Source organism: Pezoporus flaviventris, unplaced genomic scaffold (assembly GCF_033815535.1).
Source record: "Pezoporus flaviventris isolate CSIRO_AGI_PZ_B2104156 unplaced genomic scaffold, CSIRO_AGI_Pfla_v1 ptg000043l, whole genome shotgun sequence".
In the NCBI taxonomy this organism is placed as follows: Eukaryota; Metazoa; Chordata; class Aves; order Psittaciformes; family Psittacidae; genus Pezoporus; species Pezoporus flaviventris.
The window spans coordinates 2,825,505-2,843,088 of NW_026892591.1; the positions used below are offsets into that span (position 1 = coordinate 2,825,505).

At 54.5% G+C, this 17,584-nt stretch overlaps 1 long non-coding RNA gene and 2 other non-coding genes across 3 annotated transcripts; 1 reads left to right on the forward strand and 2 right to left on the reverse strand.

The window, feature by feature from the left end:
* Positions 1-13,019: 13,019 nt before the first annotated feature.
* LOC133276311 (uncharacterized) lies at positions 13,020-16,533 on the reverse strand. The gene is made up of 3 exons (XR_009745819.1): positions 16,480-16,533; positions 15,790-15,865; positions 13,020-13,499 (listed from the first exon to the last, which is right to left on the reverse strand). It is a non-coding gene; the product is annotated as an uncharacterized LOC133276311 (long non-coding RNA).
* A 366-nt stretch (positions 16,534-16,899) lies between these two features.
* On the forward strand, positions 16,900-16,972 carry TRNAV-CAC (transfer RNA valine (anticodon CAC)). The gene has a single exon. It is a non-coding gene; the product is annotated as a tRNA-Val (tRNA).
* A 300-nt stretch (positions 16,973-17,272) lies between these two features.
* On the reverse strand, positions 17,273-17,344 carry TRNAG-UCC (transfer RNA glycine (anticodon UCC)). The gene has a single exon. It is a non-coding gene; the product is annotated as a tRNA-Gly (tRNA).
* Between the last annotated feature and the right edge of the window lie 240 nt (positions 17,345-17,584).

A 17,584-nucleotide genomic window follows, 5' to 3' on the forward strand; every position in this document is an offset into this window, starting at 1 on the left:
TCCTGGGCCAAACGTGACAACATAATAACCTTTTCCTTTTCTCTAGTCCCACCTGCTCTTAGAACTCCAGGGCTTGATGGATATCACCTCATTTGGTCTTCTGGTCCCCCTGGGAAATGGCTATCACAATGCCCATCTTTACAGAAAAGGGATCTGAGGCTATTACTTAGGTTTCATCTTAACATGAGGAGCGCAAAACTCAACCCAAGTGTTCTCCTGTCAGGCTGCTCTTAGCTACCCCCCGTGCCTTGAGCACACTGAACACCAGCTGGAGAAACCAGAGAGCTGCAGCCACCTTTCACAGCCTTGTCCTCTCCTTCGCAGCGTGTCCCTGTTCCCATCCCCAGCTCCTGGCACAGCAGCAGGTACTGCCTATTGCTGCTGGCCTGGGGGGGCTTCAGTCCATGCTGGGATCTTGTAGGTGGACTGCTCATCCTGGCTCTAGAGCTTCGAAACAAGTAAGCAATTTTGGATACCTTCCTTTCAGAAGGCTCCTGAAAATCAGGCCTAAGGGGAATACATTGTGCTGGGCACCCGAAAACATGAAATGCTTTGGAAAATGAAGGGGGAGGTTCTGCTTCTGAACATGACTTGGGAAGACTGCACAGCCTCAAGTAACACAGGATAAAAAGAAGACCTTTGCATAACATCCTTTAATCCTCAGTTCAGGCAAGGGTTTAACGTCAGGCGTGTGTTTGATTCCTGTGGGAGGGAAGTGCATTCGTGTTCTCCTCCAGTGGGGCCTGATGTGGGGGGTGCTGTAGGTTTGTTGATGAACATTTGGGAGCCAGACTCAAAAGTCTCCCGCCTGTCACAGAATCACGGAACGGTTTGGGTTGGAAAGGGCCTTAGAGAGCATCTAAGTTCCAAGCCCTCTCCTGAAGTGTGATGCTGAGTAAGACACCCGAGGCTTTGCCACCCTCCTGCACATCCATGCATTCACACGCAGAGCCCCACGCTGGGCCACGAAAAGTCCATTCCATGCCAAGCCCGAGCCACAGCCTGTGCCAGGCGCTGGACCAGCAGCACTCACACGGCCGGGCTGCTCCCCGCGGGGAGGTAACTGCGGGGCTTGCAGGGGGAAGAGGCTGCAAGGCTGCAGAGGCGCGCAGGGCAAGCAGACAAGTCCCGGTGCAAACAAGCCCAGGCGGGAGGAAACCCCGGCGGGGAGCAGAGCCTCCCCTTCCAGCCCCGAGCTGCCGAGGGCCGAGCGCGGCGCTGCCCCTTCCCTGCGCTGCCACCCCCGGAGCGGGGCCGCCTCGGAGCTCCGCGCTCGTCACCCACCGGGCAGGGGCCGCGCATCCCGACCGGACCTCGCCGGAGCCATCTGCTCGCTGTAAATACGAGCTCCTGGAGGCAGGGGGGAGCGGGCTCCCTCTGGAACGGGTGAACAGCCCTATTGAGGAGCAGGAGCTGCCGATCAAACAAAACCCGGCAGGGAGGGCTTCTCCCCTGTTGCAGGGGCAAACCCGGAGCTGCAGGGCTGAGCATGGGTTGGGCGCTTTCTGAGCACAGCGCACATCAAGCGCTCCTTTGGCAGCAGTGAGCTAGGATTTTCAAAGCTGAAGACTCCAGATATCCTGCGCGGCCTTAGGATACTAAATAGCAATACTGAGTATTGCATTAACTGTTCCTTAGCCGTTTCTTGTTTCTTTGTCTATTTTGGCTCTAGGCTTAAATTTAGGAGGTTTTATTCAATTTCTATCCCAGCATCTCTTTCCCTAAGGACATGATTTGCGAAGATATTTCAGCGTCTAAAGACAGATCATTTTACCAGGATTTACCAAGGAATCCGGATCCCCACTCCTGCTTATTTTCCAGTGAGGCGCATGTGCCTTGTTTCCTTACAACTCCCTCAGTTTTAAAGAGCCATTAAACAATGACACACTTGAGGCCACACAACTCTCAGCAGAGTCTTGGAGGGAAGGCCCTGCCTATACAGAATGTTTACATCAACTCCATCACCTGCTTTTCATCTCCTCCGGGCTTTGGGTCCTTATCAGGAGTTTAAGAGACAACTCCCGTTGATTTGAACCAGCAGAAAGGCAAATTCCTTGCTCAGAGTTGTGCCTTAGGATCTCATTCCGGCCCCGGTTCAGTTGTGTCCCCAAGCCCTGTGGGGTGTTTGCTGAGCTGAGATGGCTGCAGGTGCTCAAATACCCGGCTGAGGCAGGGCAGCCCCTGCGCCCCCGTTGTCCAGCAGAGGATGGGGTTACCAGAACCGCGCTGGTGTCGCAGTGCAGTGCCGGGCCACGGCGCACACAGACACGCACACATTCCATGGGCATGAACGCAGGTGTTGGGAAGGAGCTGAATGTAAACTGCATGTGAGTGCAGGTGCCTGGAGCAGGCAGAGAGAGCCCAGGGCTGCTGCCAAGCTCAGGTGTCTGGGGTGGAACAAATCTCTGCCCAAGAGAGAAGAACCTCAACGTGTTTATCCAAGCTCAAACGCAGATCTCGCAGCTGAAATCCACTCTTTCTTCCTGCTGAGATTCCCAAGCACCTCCCAGTCTCCCAGCTACTCCCAGCCCAAACCCCTACCAGATGCCACGATTGCAGTGGAAAAGCAGCTCATTACTGGAGTGGCAGGCACCGCACAGACAAATATTTGTGCAAGGCATAGAGAGCCCAGGGACTGGAGCACATTGTCTCTGATGGGAGGGGGAAAGGGAAGGAGGATCTTGCCTTTAGCAGAATTAAATAGCAAAAATCTATTATGGAGTGTTTCTTTCTAGCCACACATGGGCTGTTCCCTTGTAGCGGGCAGTGTGGTTACCTCCTGCCACATCGATCTCCAGTTTATGCACTTTGCTAAATACTTTAAGGGTCAGGAATTAAAGTCGGTTTGGTTCAAATCCCCTGCTCTTCAGAGTCCTCTCTGTTAGGATTTCTCAGAAGAGGGACAGGGTTGTGTCCTTCTATGACATGGGGTTTGGTTGAGAGCTACAGAAAACTGCCAGTAAAAACCAAGGTAACCAAACACCCCCTAACAAATTGAAATGACTTTGATTAAGCGATACATGCTGCACAATGCAAAACACGATTAGTGGAGGATCTGATATCCTCTCCCAGCCTCTTTTTTATATTAAATCTGAATAGACAGTGTCACGGAATACGGACACAACCCCATATAAACAGGAATAGGATTTGGTGCAATATCGTTTCCTGGCTTCTCCTCAAGTTCTTTTGTGTGTCTCTTTGGGGACAGGAGCTAAAGACCAGCATTTCTTGCCCTTACGTTACAGCTGAACTTCAAAGGGAAAAGCCCTTCTATTGATGGGAGAGAGGAGGCATTGCACAAACTAAGCCTCCGTGTTCTGTTGCACTAAGAACGATCACAGTCACTGTGCAGCTACCCAGCTGATGGAAGATGTGAAAGGATTTACAGGTAGATAACACAAAGCTATCTCTTATCTCTCCCCTCCAATTCCACAGGCAAGCACTTCCACCGTTAGCATGTTCAGCAGATAGAACGTGTATCTCTGAAGGCTGTGGTATATTCAAGGCCTTAAATGAAATATCTACTTTCTTTTCAGGTGTTTTTCTTTTTTCTTCCCAAATATTTAAGCCTGAAACAGCAAATAGGAATTTCCTTCAAATGGAAACCATTGGGTTTCCTTTTCCTCTCGGAGATCCGTGTTACTGAAGAGAAATGTGGGTGAGAAGGCAGGAGACGGGGCCAGTCTGAGCCCTGGATTACCTCTCCTCGCTGAGCCTCTGCTTAGCAAAGTGTTTAAACATAGGTGTAACAGAGCTGGGGGAGGATCTCCAGTGAACAGGGAAAGGTCTCACCTTCCAAAACCGGAGATAAAGCCAAGGCAGCAAATCACTTCAGCTGAAACAGAGCTGGGAAAATGCCTTATTTCTGAAGGGCTTAAAGACTTTTAATATTTAACATTAACTTAACATTAAGACCTTTCACATTTTATCTTTTCTTTCCTGAACTACATTGTATTGCTCAAATGTCTGCCCTGAGGCAGGGTTCAAGACTTTGCTCTTTTATTTCGGTCAAAATTAGAAAAGAAAAACTTGGTTTCATTTGATTCCATTCAATTATCTTTTGGGGGGAGGGGGGGGGGTGGTGGAGGGGGTCAGCATTTTGGGAAAATGATATAGCCATTGAGTACTGGAAGATGTCTGTTGAGGGACCCTAAAAGTCCCACTGAAGCAAGACCAATTCTGAGTGCTCAGATAGAAGAAACTACTGAGGAAAAATAGATGTCAAAGAAGAATTTACCCCCAACAGCACCGTGGTGAAAGATCCCATTTCTCCTAGAAACTAGAGAATTTTAAGAGCAACTTTACAGACGAGCTATCAGTCAGGCACATTTTCAAAGCGGTGATTTTGGGTTTTCCAGCACAAAGCTTTGACACTGGAGCACGTGGGCAGATCTAGAGTCATTCTTTGCTTCCCGAAGTGTTTTGGCCCCTGCCCTACCCCAGACCTGCATCAGGGCTTGTGTCTCACCGGGGGCGCTCAGGGCTGCTCGGGGAGGCGCAGGTAAATCTGTTCCCATCTCTCTTCCCACCACGCTCAGCCCTTGGCTCTCACCAGACCCCAGCTTTGCCGGCTGCAGCAGAGGTCCTGGAGCGCTGTTTGTACCTGCCCCGGCGCAGCCGGACCGCCAACCCACACCGGCGTTCCTGGCCCGCCACCGGGCACCGCGCGGGCTGACCGGGGCCGTGTCTGCCCCGCGTTCCCCGCTCCAGCTCCTTCCCTCTCCGGCCAGAAGCCCCTTGCCACTGACCCCTGCGGGGCTGGACTCACCCCGGCCCCCTCCGGCCCCGGTGAACCGCCCAGCGCCGCTCCCCAGGCTCGGGGTGGGGACCTGGCGGCGCTTCCCCCCGGGGGAAGACCTGCCCCGACCCGTCGGGCCGGGTGCCCATGCCCGGTACCCGCTCCCGGTGCCCGGTGCCCATGCCCGGTGCCCGGTGCCCATGCCCGGTACCCGCTCCCGGTGCCCATGCCCGGTACCCCGGCCCCGGCGGGACGCGCGGTTCGGGCCCTGTCCGTGGTGCTGATCCGCGGCTCCGGCTGCCCCCGCCGCCCTTCCCCGCTGCCCCGGGGCTCTTCCCCCGGGCACCTGCAGCCCCCGGGGTCCCTCTGTCGCTGGAGGGGCTCCCCGGCAGAGGCGGGACCGGCTCCACAGGTACCCGGGGTGCCCCTCGCCTTCCCCCGGGCACCTGCAGCATCCCCGACTCCGCTCAGCCCGCTCCGCCCTCGGCCGAGCCGCTTCCGCACCCGCGGAGCTCACCTGTCCCGGGTCACCTCTGGAAGCAGAGGGGCTGGCAGAGCTGCCCGGCCTCTGCCTCGGGGCTTTTATCAGCCCCGGGGGGGCGGCGGGAGGAGCACCCGGGCGGGGACTCGCCGCTTCGGCCAACGGGAAGCTGCTTTTCCTTGCAAATGCCGAGATTGCACAGATTACATCATGGAGAGCTGCCTGCGTTTCAGTGTAAGAGTCTCCTCCCGGGTAAAGGCGGGTCGGAGGAGCGGTGGCAGACAGCAACAGGTCCGTCCCTTGGGCGGGCAGCGCCCGGATCCCTTGGAAATAGGGCAGTGGGCTGGGGAGGTATCCCCAGGGGGGCACGTGTACCCGTGGGGAACCCAGGCGCTGCCTCTGTGCCCAAAGAGCTACTGAGATTCTTCCGGTGCTTCCATGGGAGCAAGGAGCTGCATGTTTTCACTGGTTTGGGTTGGAAGGGACCTTAAAGATCATCCAGTTCCAACCCTCCTGCCATGGGCAGGGGCATTTGCTGTGTGGATGTAAGGTGCTCAGTGCCTCCCAGGACCAACCCCAGAACATACAGCAAAAGGACAGTGAGACTTGGTACCCAACTCCCTTCAAGGAGCCTACTCAAAAGGAAATCCAGAGTATGGGACTGAGCTCAGGGCTTGTGGCTGTTATTACCCCAGCTGGATCCCTTTACCTCATTTGCTCACCAGGATTCTCCCAATCTGCTCTCAGCTTAGCCTTAACTGCTGCTACCTCCTGGTACAGAGCTGCAGCTACATCATCTCTGATTTCCCTCCAGCCTTTGTGTCTGCTCCTAAGTCAAGTGGAGGAAGGTCCCACTGAGGTTAGAGAAATGGCCCACAAGGGGTGATGAAGAAGAAACTCTCCAGCTGTGTATCAGTGAAGAACAGCCATTCTACAGTTGTTCAGAAGGGGTGAGAAATGCACAGGCACTGCCTGTTCTCCTGGCAGCTGTAGGCTCTTGTATGAGGCAGGACTCTGGATTCAATTCCTCTCCATGCCGCCTAACCAGTCATTTCAGGCAGCAATTTCAGTTGAGACTTCAGAAACCTGATTTTCAAAGGGCTCTCAGTTGTGAACATGAGGTGTACCTGCCAAGATCAAACTGTCTGAAGCCTGAGCTACTCATTCAGAAGATGCATTTGAAATGCAGGGCTTATTGCAAGAAGAGACCTGGAAGCTCACTGTGTGTGGGGCAGCCTCCTTCCCTCTGGCTTTTCCACCTTGGGAGACTCCTGTGCCTCACTCATTTGCATTCTCGCGTGGAAGAAGGGGGTTGGACGGATTTTTCCCGTGGAGAAAGTCTGGGATGAACTTAGAAGCCACAACAGGAAAAAGGTCACCGTTTGATTTAATGATTTCAAGTTGTTTTCCACCCCGTACTCGGAGCAGCCCTCACGGACGGGTAATTAACCACGGAGTGAAGGGGGAGCGAGGTGGACTTTGGCCCCGGCTGACCCGATTCATGCACCATGTCTGATTAATTCACCTGGTCACATGGCAGCTGCCAGCGACTTGTTGCTGGGCATCCAGAGGTTTCCAAGGGAACCGCTCCTTCTCCCGCCGATGCTCCTCAACGAGTGCCGGCTCCGGAGGGCCCGATGCGCTGCCGGGAGCAAAGGTGTGCGGAGAAACACCCCTGCCGGGCAGCCGCGCTGAATTCAGCGATGCTCTGCCTCTGGGCAGAGCCCTGCCGTGCTGCTCGGAGCCCGCGCCACAGCCCTGCCTCTGCTCACCCCGCTGAGCTCAACCCCAGCCCACACGCGCATCGCCTGTGCCCAATCCCCCCCGTCCAGCCAGAGGCACCTCGCAAACCACACGACAGCTACGTGCTCACCGAGACACGCTCCCGGGGGGCTCCTCTTTACAGCGCAGCTCAGCTGAGGGCGCGCGTCCACGACCCCTTTCCTGAGGGGTGCTAAAAAACTCTTTCATGTTACAGGCACCTTTACGGATGGAAAGCCAGGCCCGTGAGAGGAAGCTTCCCACCACGGCACGCACAGACCCAGCCTGACCTTTGCAGAGCTCCCACACAGACCAATCTTCTCTGCCCCCTCAAATCCCAGCCACAATGCTGCCTACACACAGGCGTGGTGGCTTCCACATCCGCAGCCGCTCCTCTCACCTCCGTCGCACACACGTCCTTACACAGGCTCTGCACTATGGGCACTCCATCCCCTGTGCACACGCTCTGCAGACTGACACTCGCACCCTTGCTTGTAGCTGTGCCTGCTTGTTTGCACACAGGGCACAGAATCAGAGAATCATTAGGTTGGAAAAGACCTAAAAGAGCATCCAACTGTTAACCTAACACTGCAAAGTCCACCACTAAACCAGGTTTCAGCGCAAAGGGAAACTGAGGCACAGACAAGCCCTGCAGAGCTCTCTGCTTTGCAACGCACCAAACCACAGCTTTGAGCATGGCAGGAGGAGGCCACAAGGTGTAGAATCAGAGTAATAGGATTTGGGTTGGAAGGGACATTTAAATCTCATCCAGTTCCAACGCCCTGCTGTAAGCAGGGACACCTTCAACTAGAGCAGTTGCTCAGACCCCTGTCCAACTTTGGCAGCAGAAAGTCAGCTTCATTCAGCTGAGTTTCGTAGAGCCGATTTATCCCTGCTGCCACAGTGGTTTGCATTGCTGCAGGACATGAACACTCAGGAAAACAGGTCTCAAACATAGTTTTGTAGAATAACAGATTGAAAAAGACCTTTAAGATCATCAAGTCCAACTATTGACCCAGCACCGACAAGTCCACCACTAACCCATGTCCCTAAGCACATCTTCACATCTGCTAAACCCCCTAGGGGTGGTGTCTCGGACTGAGAAGAAATGGTACTTGGACTCAGCTCAAAGGCTTAGGCAAGAAGTGGCACATTCAAAACCGCATCTAAGTGTGAATTAACGCCGTGACCAGGAAGACACAACTCCGTGGAGGGCACAAAGGCTACGAATGAACAACCGCTTCTCAGAGCCAAGGTCTCCGTAGAGTGAGGAATGAGACGAGTTTGTGCCAGGCTGAGCTGTCCCTCAGGGTGTGCACACGGGGGGTGGGAGCCCGTCTGCCTGAGCAAGCACAGGGCTGCGGTGATGGGTAATGAACACACTTTTAATGAGCTGTCTGCAAAAGGCACAGTCAAGTAGCAGCAGAGTACGTTCACGCCTCAAGGGAGAGCGGGGAAGTCTATCTCCCTGCCTCTATCTCTGTGTTGTATTAAACCCCGTGTGCATGCACTTGAACTTGCGACATTGAGACCATCACAAATATAATGAGGAGAGGGAGGTCACTCAGAGAAACGTGCCTGGCCTCGGCTGAGTTTGTGTTCGCGTCTCCAGCAATAGACTCTCAGCTGCTGAAGCAGTTAAAAGGGGAATATTGTAAAGAGAAAGCCCCTGCTAACTGAGTAAACAAGAACTTGACAAGTGGCTCTGTCAGGGATCAGCAGGCTGTGGAAGCAGAGGTGAAAGGAAAAAAGGGAACAAATAAAACCAAGCTGAAGAGCCAACGGCGGCTCTGGAGCAGGACTGTCATCAGCACTACAAGCAGAAGCTCTGCTGCGCTCTCAGAAGTGGTTTTAGCGCTTAGAAGACAAAATCAGACGACCTCTCACTAAAATCTGGGGTTCTCTGTCCCTTTGACATCTCAGATGCTGTTTCACACAATACAAGGAGCTGGTGCCCTGGTGAAATCACCAGGGAAGCTGAAAGCAGACAAAGAGCAGTGCTTTTTCGCACAGCACATCATTACATTTTGGAGCTTGTTTGCCACAGGTTATTGTGAAGACCGAAAGCATAAGGAGGCTCAAAGGGGCTTAGACAAGTTTATGGAGATTTGGCCTATCAGCAGCGAGTAAACTTAATAACATGGATGCAGCATCCAGGCAGTCCTCGTGGATTGCTGGAAGCTAAGGACTACAGGTAGGAGAAGCCTCTTCCCTTACATTCCCTCGCACACTGTCCCAAGTATCTGCCTCTACTGACCACAGGGTATAGGTACAATGTCCCAGTGCACACGGTCTGCCCTGGATGAGCCAGACCCTGTTTATACTCCTAAACATACCACGGATCACCAATCTGGGCTGCTGCTTCTGGTCAGTGAGCAAACCCCCAGCCCCCACCTGCCTCCCGGATGTGCACAGCTCTGTCCCACTGCCAAAGCCCCCCCAAGGCCCCTGGCGTGCACGTGTTGCTTTATTTGAGGCGGCTCAGTGAAAACCGAAGCAGGGAAATGGGGCTCAGAGGCTTGAAGCGGTTTCTGCCCTTGGATGAGGACATGCGTGAAAGCAGAAGTGAGGGCTAAAGGGCTGCTCCTGGAGGCAGAATTCCTGCCTGGCTGTGCCGTTGGCTCTGCTAGGGAGAGCCTACAGGCACCACTGCGCGGGAGAGCGGGGCAGGTAACATCCCTGTCGCCAGAAGGGAATGTGATGCCAGGCCTGCTCGTGTGCTCAATGCCTCCATGTGTGCAGAACGGCTCACGGGGAGCGCAAAGCTGAGAGGCACTTACAGAGGCATTTAGCCTCACGCAAAACATTCTCCTGGGACACCAGGGGGATGGAGCAGGGCTGGGCAGGCTCCTCTCCATTGAGCTCCACTTCACTGAAATCAATATGTGATTAGGAAGCGGCTCCAGCCCTTAACAGCCTACCCCTGAAGAGCATCGGGTTTGTGTTGAATGAGGACGCCTTAGGCTAGACGTGAGGGAAAATTCCTTGCAGTGATAAGGACAATTTAGCCCTGGAACGGAGCCCTGGGAAAGGGCTGTGCACAAGGCTTTGGAAAGCAATTCAGAGCAAATCCTGCCAGAGGGGATGTGAGGCAGGAGCGAGCCTCGGGGCAGCAGGATGGGAATCCTGCTCATTCGGGTCTCCCGAGTGGGAGCGGGGTTTCCAGAGCTGTCTGATCTCCTGACAGCAGTGCCAACAACAGAGGTGATGGACCCCAGCTGCGGGCTGCCTCTGCCCCTCCTTCCCTCCTCCGGTCCTTAGCTGAAGCTTACTTGCTAACAGACGTGTAAAGCAAAGCTGCAAACCCCTCTGCCCCTCCTCTTGCGCGTCTCCCGCTGCCCGACCCGAGGCCTGTTTTCTCTTTCAATGCTTCTAATGAAACTAAGTGGCTGCAACCAGAAAGTTTCCACTTTCTGCCTCTGGGCTGATTACTGCAGAGCTGAGAGGCAGCATCCTGCGCCGGAGCCGCTGCGGATGGGAACCCTCAGGGGAGGGGATAAAGTAATGCTCCGTGCCCTCTGCTCACCAAGCACCATTAGAGCTCTGCCTGCCTCACCTGGCAGCCTGGGAGAGCAGGACCTCAGCAGCCCGACTGCTGGGGCCAAGGGCTCTGGAAAACATGTGCTAGTGCATGATCTCTGCGGTGCTTGATGCTGGGCTTCAGCACCACAACCGACCAAGGAAGTGAAGTTCTTTTATCAGCCGTGCTGCAGCAATCTTTGGTGCTGCTAAAGGGGAGCTGCTCTCACTTGCTATTTTTGTGTGTGTTTAATCGTGTCTAGAGACACTTCACGTCCCCAGTGGATGGAGACTGCTTGTGCCCAAGTGGGGACAGAAGGGGCAGCTCTAAGGTACTGGGTCCATCTCTCCAGCCCCTTCTGCCTCATCTCTGAGAGCTGGGGAGGGGAGAGCCCAGCACAAGGCCCACTTCAGGCCCTGGCTTGCTTTCCTGCTCAAAGGATTTCTACCAGAGATTTCCCATCGTTCAGGCTCAATTTCTGCAGAGCAGCCACGAGCTCCCTGCCTGCGGGTCCGTACCGGAGCTCACCAGGATTCCAGGGCACCCTGCAAATCACACTGATGTGGGTCTCAGATGGCAGACTGCTGCCTTGTCATTCCCCCTCCCTCAGCTCAGGAGCTGAATGCTCAGGACTTGGCTCAGTAATCTCAGTGTGTTTCTCAGTAGTCCAGGCGCTAACCAGTCCCTCACGGATGAGGCTCACGTGCCTCTTGCTCCTGGCACCTCCCTTGTGCAGCTTTACTCCACGTTTCTCCTTTAGGCCACATGCTTTCTTCCTGCACTTGAATGAAGGGTTCCCCATCAACATCCTGACCTCTTGCACCTCTGCTCAGGCTAGACTCTGACTCACACCAGGGCTGGCTGATGCCACGGTGCCTGTCCCTCTCTTGGGCTACACCTTCGAGTTCCGGCTGCATCCTGGAAAGCTGGGATGTAACAGCAGGCCTGAGTTCCACCTTGCTGACACGAGGGGAAAGCAAACAAGATCCTGCTCAGCACCGCAGAGCCCAACTGCTCCAGTGTTGCCTGGCAGATGGGGCCCAAGAGGAGACCATCTGTTCCTCAGCGAGGCCCTAAATTCCTCCCTGTGAGATCCTGGGATGGAGATATCCAACTGAGTGCAGTGGGCGCAGGGAGCAGCCGTGACCTTCAGCCCTTGGTGACCGGCACCTTCCAGAGCTGAGACCTCAGTTCCATGGGCTGCTGGATTCCTGCAGCGTTCCTATTCCCTGCATTTGTTTGTTTCTCTCCACATCTCCGGCCTCCTTTCCTCCCCACACACGTGCAGCGCTTTGGTAAGGTGTGTAATGCCTGTAGCAGGGGCTGTTTAGCTCCCACTAAGCCTGCCCTCTCCCCACCCTGCTCTCCTTGTCCCAGCACCCTGAGCAGGTTGCCCAATACCATCCGGAGATGAACCGGATCTTCTGCACGTTCCAGAGACACCGGAGGGGCTCAAAAGAGGTTCTTCCACTGGGGAGGTTGCAGAAATGCTGTTAGAACTGAGGGACAGGGGCTGGCATCTCCAAGGAGAGAGGGATAACATCCAGGGAAGGCTGGAGAAGGAGGAAAGAGCAATCTTGCTGATAGTCAGCCTGTCTGAGAAGCTGGGGACATACCGCATTAAAGCGACAATAACGCCTCGAGCAGCGGGGTGGCAGTTTCCATCTGGCCTTGCCTGAGCTCGGCCTCTCTCATTTCCTCCCCCTGCAGCCAGGGAATCTGAGGAGGGCTGCCCACAGGTCACCCAGCAAGGCTGAAACAGAAGAGCCTTGCAGAGAGAGCAGGATGCTGAGGAGCCGCAGCACAGCCTCCCCACTCCCCTTCGGGCCCGAGCAGAGCCTCCTCAGGCCCGGGAGGTGGGAAGGCACAAGAGCTCTTTGCTTAATTAGCACAACAGCTGAAGCACTTGAGCAACAAAAGCTCCTCTCGTGGCTGCCCCACTTTCCCCCGAGCAGGGGCTGGGGAGCAAACCGCCTGGAAGGCAGCAGGCGCCCCGGCTCCTGTCACCATGGCTGCACACACACAGCCTCCTGTTATCTCCAGAGGAACAAAACCCTCCTCCCACCTCTCCCGTCTCAGCTGGAGCCGATAAAGGAAGAAGAAATAAACAAAAGCAAGAATAAGACCAATAAATAGACGTTAAAAACTGATCAGAATACCCCCAAGCCAAACAGCAAATAAACCTCCAGGGAACGAAGCAGCCTTCTGGCAAACCCGTTTGTTTCTGCGGGGCTTTGGGGGCTGCTGGAGAGCTGAGGCACTCAGATGAGTGTTTGGGGTTACAGAGTCCATCTCAGTAATACTGGCATGTACAAAATCACCACTCGGGAACATCCCAAATTGTGCTATTTGCTTGAGAACGCTGATCTCTAGCTGCATCTACCTAATTGTATAGTTGTGATTTATTTATAGACATGGATGTGTGTACTACTAACATGATTATATGTAATTTTTATGTCTTCTTGTTTGGAACCCACAGTGCTCACATCTGTGAGGTGCTTGTAAGAGCTGGCATCCTGCCGTGTACAGGGAGAGGCACCAGAGGCAGCCGCAAGGGAGCAAAGGAACAGAACAAACCAGGTAACAGATTTCTGTGCTACCACAACGTGCTTTTGGAATCGGGCACCTCCAGTCTTCCCTGCAGTGTGGACGAGGGCTTTAGAGAGCAAACCAAACTGAAAGGCCCAGTGTGACTTTGTTGTTGTGTCGGTTTAGTCGTGTTCTCACAACTAAAAGGCTAAAAATAAGCATAGCAGTAAAGCAGGGAAAACTAGCAGCCATCTATTTGTATTTGGAGAGGCATTAGGGCTCTTATGGTTGCTCCAGACGGGCTCCCGACATAAACTGGGGAGATAATTTCACTAGGAGCTTCCTGCATGAAAGCTCTCACCATCTGGCTGAACATGAACATACCTTTTAGCAAGATGCCTCCCGTTGGCTGGGTGCCTTCAGGGCCACCTCCCTGCAACAGGCCCTATTTCAGCGCTTAATTACACTTGCTGTTAAAAAGGGACAACTTATTTTTAGTGTGGATCTCTCCAACAGCAGCTTCTGGCTGCAGACGTGGAGGAAGCGGTGCCTTTAAATCAACCTGGGAACTGCACGTGCCATTGAGGATGGCCACAGAGTGACTCTAGGCTGTCTTGGACTTGAAAAAAGCCATCTGTGTGGGAAGAACCAACTGAAGGAGAATAACTGATAATTGGGTGTTTAACCTCGTTTTCTCCTTTTGGCACTGGCTGGCACATGCAGATTCTGTGGCTCACCCACTTTTGTACTATCAGTAGTTGAAAACTGTAATAATAGTTATTCCAGCAAGAAACTGAAGACTTGGGAATAGGATAAACCTTTGGCTCAAATTAGAAGTATTATCTTTACAATTCTTTCTTGCAGCTGCCAAAGAGCATTAGGCTGTCCTTTGATTTGACGCAGCTGAAGAATGCCATATTAAATGGCTGATCATGGCTTTCAACGTTTCCACAGCCACAGTTTCTCTCATCAGCGGTTCTTAGCTGTAGAAGTCCAGTCTTGGTCACAAAAGACCATTCAGTGTGAGAGATTTCTGCCTGGGAGACTTGCAGGGGTGAACTCTTGCTTTTAAACTTACCTGCCCTTCCTTTGCATACGGACTTAACTGCATAAACCCATTTAGACCACGACAGCAGCTTGCTCAGCCTGGCCTGAAAACGTCTGGCTCTTGTTGATAGCTCTGAGCAGAGTGTTACTGCTAAAGAAAGCTCTTGTGTTCTCCCAGTGCGGATACACACAGATCTGCATAACTACTGTAATAACAGCAACAGGAATATTAATATTAACGGGAACTGGGACTAGCCTCCAGTGCTCATACTCCCCTGGGCAACTCTCACTGAAGGACCTCTCACTGAAGAGGTCTTTGAGAACCCGGGTTAAGAGATCATTTAGAGGCAAAAAGGCTGGTTTTTCCCCCCAAACCCACCAATGCATAAAGACCTGAGCATAGGATTCCACGGTACATCAGGGGTTCGGGTTAGGTGTGGGCTTTTGATGAACTTCTGAGGGGAAAGAAACTGCAAACCCTGGTGATAGCGCTGAGGACTGCAACCAGCCCAGCCCCCAGGGCTGAGGGGGCATGGCTGTGCTGTTGTACCCCTCGGTGGGGCAGAACTAGCTGATAGCTTTGGCTTAGCAGAGGCAATATTTGACCTCTGTGTCCCGCGCTGACCATATCTGCCCTTTTATGCATTAGCATCACGTGCTGGATGGAGTGCCTGCCCCTCTGCTATCACTCCTGTGCATACACCCCTCATCTCCCAGCACCCACTGACTCCCAGCATCTGTGCCACTTGCTTGGCCTCTTTTCCTTTATGCTGCTCCCCTCCGCAGTCGTGTGACTGCTATTGTGTGGTCCCTGCCACACAAAAGCTAGCCTGACCTAATTTAAATCAGTGCTATTGAAGCCGTTCTTGTTTTATCTCCCAGCACAAGGGCCGTGCTCCCCATTTCAGAGGGAGCAGAAATGAATGGCTAATTGGGGGGGTATTGTGCGAGGCAGCGCTGTCTCCCAGCCCTGATTGTCAGCTCTCCTGCGCGGCACTGCTCCGAGCTCCCCTCTCCTGGAACAGCCACGCAGGCTGCTTCGGGAGCAGAGGGAGGGGAAGGGGAGATGGGACTCCACAACCATCGCAGCGTGTCAGGCAAACAAAGCCCGGCATGGCTGCCTCCAGCGCGCTGCTCAAAGGACTGGCAGGGGGAGGGTTCCCTGCTTCAGAAAGGGCAGATGCTGGTGATAACAGCAGAGAGGAGCCATCGTCCACCTCCAAATGAGCCCCTGCTTTCTTTTCCTTGGGGGTTTATGTGGCAGCCCTTCCTAGCTCTCCAAAGACTGTCATTGAGGAGGGGGGTGAGGTGGAAAGAGCTCTCACACCGAGCAGCACCGCAGGGGTTGTAAGTCTTGGGAGCAGAGGAAGTGGGATAGGTCAGGGGCTGGAGGGGAGGCTAAAATGCTGCCAAGTCTCTTTGTCCTGTAGGTGAAGTCTGAGCAGTCACTGCCAATGGAGCTCTGTAAGAGCAAGAACATCCCCAGGAGCCATTCCAGCAGGATGCAGCCCGCACCGAGAGGGAGCTTTGTGACCTCAGAGTTGCCCATAGGAGGAGGACCTACAGCCTGCACGCCACCCACACGGTAGGTTTCAAGGCTACCAAAGCCCAGCGCTGTCTTAATGACCACCAGATACACCTGAGCTCTGCAGGTCTGGGAGTTAACACTGGCAGCACAACAGCTTTCATCCCATTCCTGCCTCCCACAGGTACCTTCCAAGAGCTTCCTGCCTGAGGCTGTCTGCTCTGCAGCTCTCCTTTCTCCACGGCTTGCCAGCCTGAAAGGGGTCTGGGGACGAAAACAAACCCAGAAGCCTTTGAATCTTTCCATTGATGGCCCTGGCTCAGTTTACAGACCCACTTCCTCCTGCTCTAGGGAGAGGACTTTGCCCTCAGCTATCGATGAGGTTTGCCCTCAGGGCACTCCACTGTGCACAGTGCAAAGGTTGCTGCCAGAGTCCTCCCCTGCAGGCACGGGGAGCCCAACACAGGCTGCTCAATAGCAGCACGAAGCAAACAAGCCCCAAGGCTTCAGGTTTGCCATGGACTTTAATGCCGTGTTCTAATCCTCATCGCGAGGCAGATCAGGATAAGTTACTGGAGGTAAAAGACGTGGTACAACCTCCTCTGAGCTCCAAACCAAGAGATCAGCTACAAAACTGTAAAATTAAAAGTGGATTTTGTTAAAAGTTTTATTAAAAGCGAGGTTCTTTTCCATCTGGGTTGATGGGACATTCCCCCCTTCGAAGCTCTCCTCTGCAGCCAGCGGAGCATTAAACACTTGGACAAACAAAACAGAGCAGGAAAAACGCGCCCGACTCCAAGCGCCGAGGTTTTACTCCGAAGAGCGACTGCCGTGGGTGCGTTACCATGAAGTGGGGCTGACCCCAACCCTCAGCTCACCGCAGGGTGATGCCGGCACCACGGCCCCCTGCTCGGCCCCGTCCTCTTGCCCAGGGACGAGAGCAGAGCCCTGCGCGCGTGGGAGAAGCCCCATTTGCAGGGAGGCCCCCGCTCCCCGCCGGCTCTGTTCTACCGACATCTGCTGGCAGCAGCGGCAGGAGGAGCGGCTCCTCCGGGCGAGGAGCGTCCCGAGCGCTCCGCCGTGCAGCCCAGCACGGCGCGAGGAGCCGCTTCAGCCCCCCCCCCGGGGCGGGTGGACCTCCGGAAGCACTAATTAGTCATTAGCACTAATTAATGCTATTCTGCCGCCCCGCTTTTCTGGGCGTTTGGAGCAGGCTGGGTACGAGGCTGCCGCGGGGGGAGCGGTGAGCTCCGGAGGGCACCAACATCAGCGCCGCCCAGAGCACCCATACACAGCGGGTTTCCGTAGTGTAGCGGTTATCACGTTCGCCTCACACGCGAAAGGTCCCCGGTTCGATCCCGGGCGGAAACACCTCCTTTTTCATTGTCGTTTGCTTTTTTTTCTGTCTTTTCCTTTTTTCCCCCTTTCGTTTTCTTTCTTCCCCCGCCGCCTCTCGACGGTTCGCAGGCCCCGCTGCGACACAAGTAACGGCACCATGTGCCCCCCACCGACCTCCCCCCTGTCCCGCCGCGCCCCGGTGGCCAGCGCCGCGGCTGAGGTTTGTAACGCGCCCGGGCGGGACGCGGCCCCTCGGGTGCAGCCGCGTTCGGAATCCGCTTTGGAATCGGTGCAAAGAGGGATAAAAAAAGTGAAGTGCGAAAAGAGGAGCGCTGCGTTGGCCGGGAATCGAACCCGGGTCAACTGCTTGGAAGGCAGCTATGCTAACCACTATACCACCAACGCCCGGCGAGAAAGCGCTCCCCGGCCTCCCTCTGCAAGCTCACCCACTTGGACCCAACCATCCTCTCGACGAGGGGGGCCTGGCGAGGCGATGGATAAGAATATCACCACAGTTTGCTCACGGCGGCAATACATGCTGCATCAGGGATCCACTTCCGAGGCTCGGCGGTGAAATAAGAGTGTCTTTGTGCTTTGTTTTACCCTCTGTCACCCTCGATTCTCTCTGTACCCCCCTCACTAAGG